We start from the raw sequence: 11,316 nt of genomic DNA on the forward strand, positions 1-11,316 counted from the left end.
ACAGAAAGGGAGAAATCAACCCCCAAGGGGGATAACCACACCACCATTCCTTCTCCATTCTCTTATTGGGATTTTGGACACACATGCACATGTGCCTGGTGTTAGTTTCAAGTTGCCAGATCCAGGACTGAACCACAGTCAGCCACGTGGGAGTCCAGTACCTTAATTAGTATGCCACCTGCTTGCCTCAGACCATAATTTTTTTCAAAACACATGAAAAGATCATTCATTTGAGTAAATAAAATTGTTTGTGGAATAACCACCTGGTCTATCTTATCCCAAAATATTTTAGGCCTTCAACTCAAAAAGCACTCTTTCCAGCAGGAAAATCACTTTAATTTTTTTTTTTTTTTTTGAGAGGTTTTTGCTACAGGGCGTGTGTGCTCACCAGAAAGACAGAGAGACACAGAGACATAGAAAGCAAGAAATCACCCTCCAGAGGGGCATGGCCACGCCGCAGTCCTTTCTCCTCCATTCTTCTCTTGGGATCTTGGGCACGCTTGCACACACGCTCGGCGTGAGTTTAAGTCACCGGGTCCGGGACTCAAACTGCGGTCAGCTACATGGGAGTCCAGCAAGATAGCCATTACGGTAACTGCTGGTCCCAAATCACTTTAATTTTTGAGTTGCTCTAAGAGATGTTATATAAAATAAGACATAATTCATTTGGACTAAATAAGAAAGACTGATCAAACTGGCTAATACAAATGTCATCTTAAGGTTAAATTGCCAATCAAATTAAAAACAAAATGTAAAAGTTTTGTTCTTAACAAAACTGCTAAGCTATATACTGTGAACTAAAAAAAAAAGATATTTTAAGTTTAAATGTATACTTAGTTGTTATATCAAATTATTTTAATGTATTGAATACATGCACCAAACATTTGCTTTGGTTTTGTTTTTATAATTTATTTTTTAAAGAATTATACATTTAATTTTATTTATTATTATTATTTGTTTAATTTACCATAGGGCATGTGCACTCACCCACAGAGAGAGAAAGAGAAAGCAAGATACCAGGTCAGGTACTCAAACCACAGTTGGCCATGCGGGAATCCAGCACCTTACCAGCATGCCAGCTGCTGGCCCCTGTGTTGGTTTTGTTTTTCAAGACAGGATCTCGCTGGGGACCAGCAGGTGGCATGGTGGTTAAAGCACTGGACACTCCCACATGGCCAACCATGGGCTTTCTATCTCTCTCTCTCTCTCTCTCTCTCTCTCTCTCTCTCTCTCTCTCTGATCAAATGAAAGTAAATGAGTGTAAAAAAAAATTAAAATAAAATAATTATTAAAAAAAAAAAGACAGGATCTCACTAAGTCTTGACCCTCCTACTCATCTGGGACTATAGGTGCTCACCACCATGCCAGCTCTTATTGTAGACAGGGCTTTGCTATGTTGCCCAGGCCTGCCTCGAGCTCACAATCTTCCTGCCTCATTCTCCCTGAGTCACTGGATCACAGGCACAGCTATCTTGCCAGCCTTTAAGTGGAATTGGGAATTGAACCCAGGACTCTCATGTGGTCCCAGACAGCAGAACACTGCATCACAGTAGTGTGTGCTGCCCTCTGTGGTTGGGTCTCTCATCACATTTTATAGAAAAAAAAATTTGTAAAAGCTGTACATATGATTTGGTATGTTCTTGGGGAAATAATAGTTCCAATGTAAAGGATCTACACTGGTTCTCAAAATTTCCATCTTCTTGGGCCTAAAAGATTGGTGGATCATTTGAAAAATACTAGTCAAGTAATTTAGAAAATCAAACTTCTGGGGCCAGTAAATGGTGTCATGGTTAAGGCGCTAGACTCCCACATGGCCTACTGTGAGTCCCAGCCAGGCAAGTGTACAAGCATGCATGGTCAGAATCTCAGGAGAATGGAGAAGGTATCGTGGCATGGCCATCCCCCTGGGCAGTGATTTCTCACTTTCTCTCTCTCTCTCTCTGTCTCTTGAACAAGTACATGTGCCCTAAAGCAAAAGTCTCTGGGAAAAAAAATATCAAACTCACATTGCTTTAATTTGCTGCTTTTTGTTGCTGCTATTTCTAATGTGGTTGGGCACTCTGCTGAGTTTTTTATGACTGTAATCCTAGGGATCTGCAAGGTAGGCATGATTATTCTCATTTTACATACAACCAGAGAGACGCATTGAGCCACTCGTCTAAGGTTACACAGTGACACAGTAAATGACAGAGTTAGTCTCCAAAATGACCTCCAGGTAGTTCCTGGGTCCGTTCTTGTGGCCTCAGTGCTTCAAGCAAAATACTGTCCCCAACTGACAAGGGAACTATTGCTGAATGGTGTTTGCCCTCCAGTCATCTCAAATCGCATTTTTCATGTCTACCTGTCATTGAAAGGGGACTCAGGTCCTGGCTAGCTAACTAAATGACTTTCAAGGTCATTGATGATACAGAAGCATTGTATTGGGTTGTCATGAAAGCCATGATGCATTTTTCTATGCAAAAATGTGTCAAGACTTTCTAGACAACTCATTCAAATGCCTTCACCAATCCCAGATAATCCCACTTCTCTCCAGATAAGTGTTGAAGCAAAGAGATAGAAAAATATCTTTCCTCTATTTTACAGTCTCAAAGAGAGAATGTGATGAATTTTTTGTAAATAATCATTGTTCTAGTGTCTCTGATCTTTAATGCAGAATGAAGTAATGTCTGAATTATTTGCTTTGGGTTGAATTGTGTCCCTCAAAAAGATGTTGTCATCCTTAATCTCCCTACCAGTGATTGAAAATAAGATCTTTGCGAAAGTTAAGATGTATAATGTCATAGGATGGGTCATAACTCAGTACAACTGGTGTTCTTGTCAACAAGGGAAATTTGGGGAACCAGCAGTTAGCATAATGGCTATGTCGCTGGACTCCCAAGTAGTCGACCGCGGTTCACGTCCTGGACCCGGTGGCTTAAAACTCACGCCGGGCGTGTGTGCGTGTGCGCCCAAGATCCCAAGAGGAGAATGGAGGAGAAGGGATTGCGGTGTGACCATCCCCCCTGGGGGGTGATTTCTCGCTTTCTGTCTCTATGTCTTTCTCTGTCTGGCGAGCGCACGCACCCTATAGCGAAAACCTCTCAAAAAAAAAAAAGGGAAATTTGGACACAAAGAAAGAAAGAGAGAAAGAAGAGAGAGAGAGAATGCCATGAGAACATGAAGACAGAGATCAGGTGATGCATTTATAGGGAAGGAATGCCAAAGGTCACCAGCAAACTCTTCAAAGGTAGACTAGAGGCAAGGGGCAGATTTTCCCTCACAGGCCTCTGGAGTCAAGCCTGCCAACCCAGATCCCAAGAGGAGAATGGGAAAGGGGTTGCAGTGTGGCCATTCCTCCCGGGAAGTGCTTTCTCACTATCACTCTCTCTTTCTCTCTCTGCCTCGCCCCAGCAAGCTCACACGCCCTACAGCAAACTTTAAAAAATGAGAGAGAGGGAACCAGCAGTTAGCATAATGGCTATGTCGCTGGACTCCCACGTAGTCGACCACGGTTCGTGTCCCGAACCCAGTGGCTTAAAACTCACGCCAGGCGTGTGTGCGTGCGTGCCCAAGACTGGTGGCATGATGGTTAAGGCGGCTGGATCTCATATGGCCAACTGCCTAGTTCAACTCCCAGAACCAGTGGCTTATAAACATGCCAGGCTTGTGTGTCCACGTGCACAAAATGCCCTCAGGAGAATGGGGGGAAAGGGGTTGCAGTGTGGCCATTCCTCCTGGGAAGTGCTTTCTCACTATCTCTCTCCCTTTCTCTCTCTGCCTCTCCCCAGCAAGCTCACACGCCCTACAGCATTTAAAAAATGAGAGAGATACAATTTACCCTTTTAAAGTACACAATTCAATATCTTTTAGTATATTCTCAGGGTGTATCACCATCAACACAATCCAATTTTCATCTTCCCTAAAACAAACTTCATCCTGATTAGCAGTTAATCCCTATTTCTCCCCTACTCCCAACATTCACCTCCAGTCTTAAGCAACCACTAATCTACTTTTTGTCTCTGTAAATTTGCCTCTTTAGATAGTTCATATAAATGGAATCATACAATATGTAATCTTTGTAAGTGGCTTCTTTCACTTAGATAATAATATATTCAAGGGTCATCAATGCTATAGCATGAATCAGTACTGTCTTGTATATGGATATTCCACAAATAAATATTTTAAAAATTTTATTTATTATTATTTTTTAATTTCCATAGGGTATGTGCATTCACCAGAGAGAGATGGAGACACAGAGAGGGAAAGTGAGAAAGTAAGCCTCCAAGTCCAGGACTCTAAACATGGTGGGCTGTGTGGGAGTCCAACACCTTAACCACAACACCCGAAACATGGTGGGCCTTGTGGGAGTCCAACACCTTAACCACAACACCACCTGCTGGATACACACACACACACACACACACACACACATATATACTCACAATCGTGTATATATATACACACATATTTATATACATATATATGTGTGTGTGTATACATATCAAGAGAATGCATACACTCACCAGAGAGATGAAGAGACAGCACCCCCTCAATAGGGTGTAGTCATGTTACAATCCCATCTCCATTTCTCCATTCTGTCAGGATTTGCAGCATGCATGTACACACACCTGGCATGATTTTCAAGCCACTAGAGCTGAAATTCAAACCACAGTTGGCCATGTGGGATCCAGTCTGGCTCTATGCACAGAGCTTAATTCCTGCCCTTAATTCCCCATAAGGGGCTGGCCCTATTCCATATTTATCCATTCATCAAGGAAGTCATTTAGTTGTTTCCTCTTTCAGCGATTAATAGTATGAACAATGCTACTATGAGCATTCATGTGTGACCTTTTTTGTTCTCATGCATTCTAATTTCTATTAAGTATATACCTAGGAGTGGAAGTGCTCAGTGATATGGTAACTTTATGTTTAGTATTTTGAGGAACTACCAAAGGCAACTGTCCCGTCTGGCATCCCCATCAACAACGTATGAAGGTTCCAATTTCTCCACATTCTTGCTAACTCTTGATATTGTCTATGTTTTAAAATTATAGTCATCTTTCTGAGTATGAACTATTGTTTTGGTTTTTAGTTCTCTAATGAATAATGATAATGCGTAGCTTTGTATGTGCTCGCTGGTTGTTTGTGTATATTTTGTGGCTGGTGTTTGGGAGTTACAACTAAGGAACTGCCCAACCCCAGGCTCATTCCTCTGTTGTCTTCTAAGAGTTTTATCATTTTTAGTTTCATATTCGGTGCTATAATATATTTTAAGTTTTTTCTGTGTATTCAATGAAGCAAAGGTCTAATGTCATCCTTTTATTTAAGGACCGAGGGAATTACATGAATAAAGTAAACACTATGACAGTATCCAAGGAGTTCATAGTTTTCATAGAAATACACACAAATAAACTGGCCTTTACAATCAGGTGTGGTGAGGACCATGATAGGGAAGTAACAGTATTATGGGAGTATATCCAAGAAGTATCTAAGCCAGACTTGGAGACATTAAGTTGGAAAATGATATCAGACGACTGTGTGGAGGAGGTTAGCCAGAAGCAGGCAGAAGTGCATAGAGAGGAAAGATTGTTCCAGGCATCGTGTGCTAAGAAGAAAGAGAGTACCTGGCTCTTTGGAAGAACTAAAAGCAGTTAAGTACGGGTTAGTCTAGTGAGGTGCAAAGAGTATCAATTGGAATAAAACCTTGTCAGCTATATTAAAAAATGGTTGTAGCAATAAATTAAAATGTCTCTTTTAGAATCATGGACAGAGCTGGAAGTGTCATTAGAAAGAGTAATGATGATAAACAAAAAATTAATTCTAAAAGAAAAAAGAAATAACCCAGTTCAAATTCATTCTCATTTCAAAGATCTCCTCCATTATATACTGTAAGGACCCTACACTGTTGCCTAAACTATTCATGAAGGAGCAGTTAACTAGCTCTCATTGTTAAGTTCTTCGAAAGGTTGAAAGCAAACCTTTCCAAAAAGCAAACATTTCTTATCTGCTCTCTGGGGCAATGAAGAAGGCCTCATCCTCTTATATTGAATACTATCTCAGATATTTGAAGAGATCTTTGATCTTTTCATTTAAACCTTTTCTCTCTACCCAGGTCTAATAGCATTTTCTGCAATGATGGAAAAGTTCTGTCATCTGTACTGTCAAATATGACAATGGCCACCTGAGCTAGTGACTACCTTACTTGATAGAAGTGCTGCTCTGGACTATCCCTCTGTATTCTCTTCATTACTTTTTGTCATTATTGCTAGACCTAAACATTTGATTACTTTCTCTTGAGGGTCAGTCAAGATATGAAGCACTGAACATAATGTGCTTTTTCTTGTGCAATCAATCAAACCAGAGTAATGAGAACATCGCCTTCTTCGTACTTTAAGCTTGTCTTAAGGGATAGCAGCTGGTGGTGGTGAAGGCACTGGATCCGACAGGGCTGACTCTGCAGTTTGAGCCCCAGACCTGGTGGTTCCAACAACACACTGGGTGCATGTGCATGCACACCCAAAATTCCGAGAGGGGAATGGAGGAGAAGGGACTGCAGCATGGTCATCCTCCCTGACGGGTGATTTCTCACTTTCTTTCTCTCTGTCTCTACCACTCTCCAGTGAGCACACATGTCCTATGCAAAAATCTTAAAAAGAAAAAAAAAAAAGATTGTTTTAAACTTGGGCAAGTCAGCACTCAATAGTCTACTAAAATCCTTAAGGTTTCCAGGCATATACCAGGGGACTGTAAAAAGCTGGTGGAAAAATGGAGATGAAGTATGCACTTATTTTAGTACAGAAACATTTTTTAAATCTATGCAGTTTTTTCTTTTCATAATAAGCATTTTCCATTACCTTTTTGAAGACTCTCTCCCCATGCTGCTACTAATCCTCATCTTTAACTCTCATCCTCCATTCGTGCGGCTGAAATTTAAATCAATGCAAACGTTTTGTTGGATTTTGATGCTGCCATGTTAAACAATGCGTTTGCTGCCTTTTCCCCTCTGCCTTAGTCATAAATTTGATAATGTTGCCATCAATGACCTTTTCCAAGGTCATGAGAAAATGACGTGGGGTAAGAGTTGAGTCCCAGACCCGGTGGCTTAAGTTCATGCCAGGTGCATGTGTGTGCATGCCCAAGATCCCGAGAGGAGAATGGAGAAGGGACTGAGGTGCGCCCATCCCCCCTGGGGGTGATTTCCCGCTTTCTGTCTTTCTCTTTCTGGCAAGCACATGTGCCCTATAGCAAAAGAAAAAAGACTCTTAAAAAAAAAGTTAAGGAGTCAGAATCTGCTTTAATATACTAACAATGCATTATATACTGCTGACAGTGACTAATTCCTTCCAGTTCTTCCTCGATACCATATTTCTTTTTTTAAAGTTTTTGCCATAGAATGTGTGCCCTTTCTGGAGAGAGAGAGAGACTCACAGACAGGGTAAGTGAGAAATCACTCCCCAGGGAGGGTGGCCATGCCACCGTCTTCTCCTCCACTCTCCTCTGGCGATTTTTGGGTGTGCATGCACACATGCCAGAGTGGTTTTCAAGCCACGGAGTCCGGGATCCCAGCTACTATCACCCATGTGGGATCCACCACATTAACCACCATGCCACCTGCTGGCTTGATGCTGTCATATTTCTTTATTACCAAGTGAATTATTTTATCACAGAAGAAACTCAGAGAACCTTCATGCAATACAAGAAATCTGATTCAGATCTGCCAAGTCTAAAAAAGAGTTGTAAATGTTATTAGGTGGACACCGTTTTTTGTTAAGTTAATGGTCATGAACACATTCTAATATGTGTTTGTTCCTTCAATGAACACATTGGGCTGAATATTGCACAAGACTTTGCACCAGTAAAATCAAACTTTATGATGCCCAAATATTAGGGTGTGGGCAGACTTCAGCTGAACCAGGCAGCCACCCTGCCTGGTTCTGAAACCAGCACGTACTTCAATAATCCCGCACTCTCCTTGCCCATTCCTCTTCCGCCATTTGCCGTTATTACTTAGTATTTTCAACTTGAGGATTACCATTGCTGCACCTACAGTAAGATGCTGTTACCGTGTTCTTTTTTCTTCTCCTTTTATCTACATTTATTTTATGCTGACTTTATTTCTGTGCCATAAGTTTTTCTTTCTTCAGTTTCTTCTGGGATATCTTTTTCTTCTGTGCAATTTCTGCTTCTGGTTTAGGAAGACTGTGCTCCTTTTCAGTGAAGATCATCTCAATGTGGCAGGGGGAGCTCATGTGTGGACTAATCTGCCCATGAGCTCTGCAAATATGACAGCGCATCTTAGGTGCCTTGTTCACCTGAATATGTTCAAAGACCAGAGAATCTGCATCGAATCCCTTAAGTTCAGCTTTACTCTCTGCATTTTTAAGCCTGTACAGCAAAAATTCAACACTCTTTTTGGGCCACTGACCTTGTCTCCAGGCCTAAGGTCAGTGACCGGACACAAGGCCAGTGGCCCCAAAAGAGCGCTTGGGCACATCTACCAACTCCACCATTGTAACGATGGAATGGCACACACTGCTTCTATAAAGTGACATCCTTCAGATTCTTGGTGGTTTTTTGGACATGCATACCCTTGATGGCTTGGGCAGTTTCATGAATGTTCTTGAAATGAACACGAACATTTAAACCTCTTAATTTGCATGACTTTGGGGTTCTCTAGGTCAAGGGAAGAGTGAACCATTTTCAAAGATCACTTCAGGCCACTTATGAGAAGAGCTACCATGCTTTTTTAACTGACATTTATTGACTCCTGCCACATACAAGGCACCAGCCAGGTACACAGAAAACATGAGAAAGAAAGTAAGAGTGGGAAGAACTCAGCTCCGTAGTCAGCTTTGCCGCTCCTACCTGCAGGCCTTTGACCGTATCAAAAACCTTCACTAGCTGACAGATAAGCTCAAGTGAAGGTACAGGAGAATGAAAGTGCATAGTGCAAAAGAGAAACCTTTGACTAGAAAGAGGTAGCAATATAATGTGCATATTTGCGAAGGAGTTTAAGAGACGCATGTTCTAGAAAGAACTCTGGGGCGAGTTGGTGGCATGGTGGCTAGATCCCACATGGCTGACTGCGTGGTTCATCTCAGCACGTGGTGGCTTGGAAAACATGCCGGACACATGTGTGTGTGTGCTCAACATCCTAAAAGAGGAACAGAGGAGAGGAGATTGTAGCGTGCCCATACCTCTTCCTTTTTCTTTCTCTCTAGTGAGCACAAGTGCCCTATAGCAAATTTCAAAACTAAATTAAAAAAAAAAAAATACTCTGAATGAGGGAGTAAGAGATTTCTCACCTCAGGCAAGAATAAGACCCCAGTAAAAACAGGTAGGTGGCATGGGCTCTGAGCCAGGTCATTTACAAAATGTAAGAAAATATTATCAAATCATGGATAATTTTTACTACACACACCACATGGAGCACCTTATTTAATCCTCCCAAACTCCCTTTGATGTATTACTATGCACATTCTATAGATGAGGAAGTATTTTGAGAAAGATAAGATGAAAAGCTTCCCAGGAAATGAACCAACAGCTATTAGCAAAAGTTTCATAACACAAAGGAGCAAGACCTACAGTCAAAACATATAGTTCCAGTCTCCTGTGAGCTGCTCATGCAGTTAGTTCTCCCATACTCTTACTCCGTCATGGTCCCTTTCCTCTTTGAGTAAACAATGAGCCTGTATGTGTCCCCTGAGTTGGACTGCTAATTTTCTCAGTAGCCTGGAGGTAACATTTCACACACTGGACTCTAGCCTCCACCATACTGCTTCTTTTTGACTTCCAGAATTCAAAAATACTCTAAGCCTACTTCCCGAAGACATTTCATCATGGCCTTCTGATTTCATTTAAGAATGTCAGCATTTGATGGTCACCTGCCAGAGACAACATTCATGAGACCAAGAGCACTCCACTCTGAATACTGGAGGAGAAATTCTACTCTTTTGAAAAAATAGATTAGGAGTTGAGCCACCTAAGGTGCGCACTTCATGAAGAGCTTAGGCTATCTTTTTCTAGCTAAGGACATAGAGAACTTGAATATGAAATGTAAAAGTCTCGGATTTTTTGCGAGAGCCTAAGAAGTGGGAGTTGGAGTTTCTTATTAAATATAACAGATCTAGTCTTGTCCAAAGGTGTCTTTAGTCATATTTAGAAGAGCAAAATATCAATTATGCCATTATAACACTAAGTATACTGTCATGCATTTTTAAATTATAGTATTAAATGTAAACTTTTAAGCTATTACTTTAGTAAAATCCAAAATAGATCATCCAAAGCTATGTTTTGTTGATTGTTTATTCTAGAGTAAAATAAGAGCAACTTATTATATCTTTGTATTCTAGTCTTCATTTTTATTTTTGTCTGTCAAGTGCTAGTAGATAAAATACAATAGCCTAATTTAGGTAACTTTAAAAGGTTTGGCTAGTTAATTATCTGTCTATTCTGTGTTAATATGCTTAAGAGTCTTACAGCTTTCTGTGTAACTATTGGTTTAAAGTTTCCTCCTTTTCAAATACCACTCTTCCTCAAAGTTTTCCCTATGAGTTATACAGAAGATGCTACACTCTTGTGTAGCAAACATGGTAGCCACAAGTGCAGCTTCTAAAGCCTAAAGCCCAGCCCTGAGAATTTAACTTCACTCAGATAATTTTAGGTAGAGAAAACAGCATCTACCTCAAAGGGTAAACGAGGACACACATTAAAACATTCCTGATATGCAGGAAGGGCTCAGTAGTGGTAACTAGTATGAACAGTGAACTGGTACATGCCATGGTTTGTCAATGCGTAGCACTATTTCTGGCAGCAGGTGTCACTCTCTCCCTGAGTGCTAAAAGGCAGTCACCTTTTTTTGTGAACCCAAATATCTGTGAGGTCTAGGGGCATTAGGATGTTAAATGTAGACAATAAAATAATTCTTAAAAGTATCTTATAATTAAACAGCACAACTTTGAGTGCAGTCACAAAGTACTGTTTAAGAATTAAGAGCTAGCAAATTTTCTCACACACATGAGAACAGGAATAAGGGGGTAGGCATAAGAGCCACATACAAACTATAAAACATGGCCGAGCAAAATATTCTGAATTCTAACTTTTGAATTCCATATTTGAACCTCTTTACTGTGTAAGTTAAGAGAGAGAGAGAGAGAGAAAGAAAATCACCAGAAAAGTACTCCAAAGTTTCAAGACAATTACATACTAAGAATTGTCAACTCTGGATTTAAGTTAGAATCTAGCTACTTTAGGTATATTGGCCCTAAAATGATTAGCACTATTATTCCATCTGTATTAAAAGAAAAAACAAAAACGACACAGGGACTGCCCTATAGC

This window comes from Tupaia chinensis, unplaced genomic scaffold (genome assembly GCF_000334495.1).
Source record: "Tupaia chinensis unplaced genomic scaffold, TupChi_1.0 Scaffold000039_1, whole genome shotgun sequence".
NCBI classification, from domain to species: domain Eukaryota; kingdom Metazoa; phylum Chordata; class Mammalia; order Scandentia; family Tupaiidae; genus Tupaia; species Tupaia belangeri.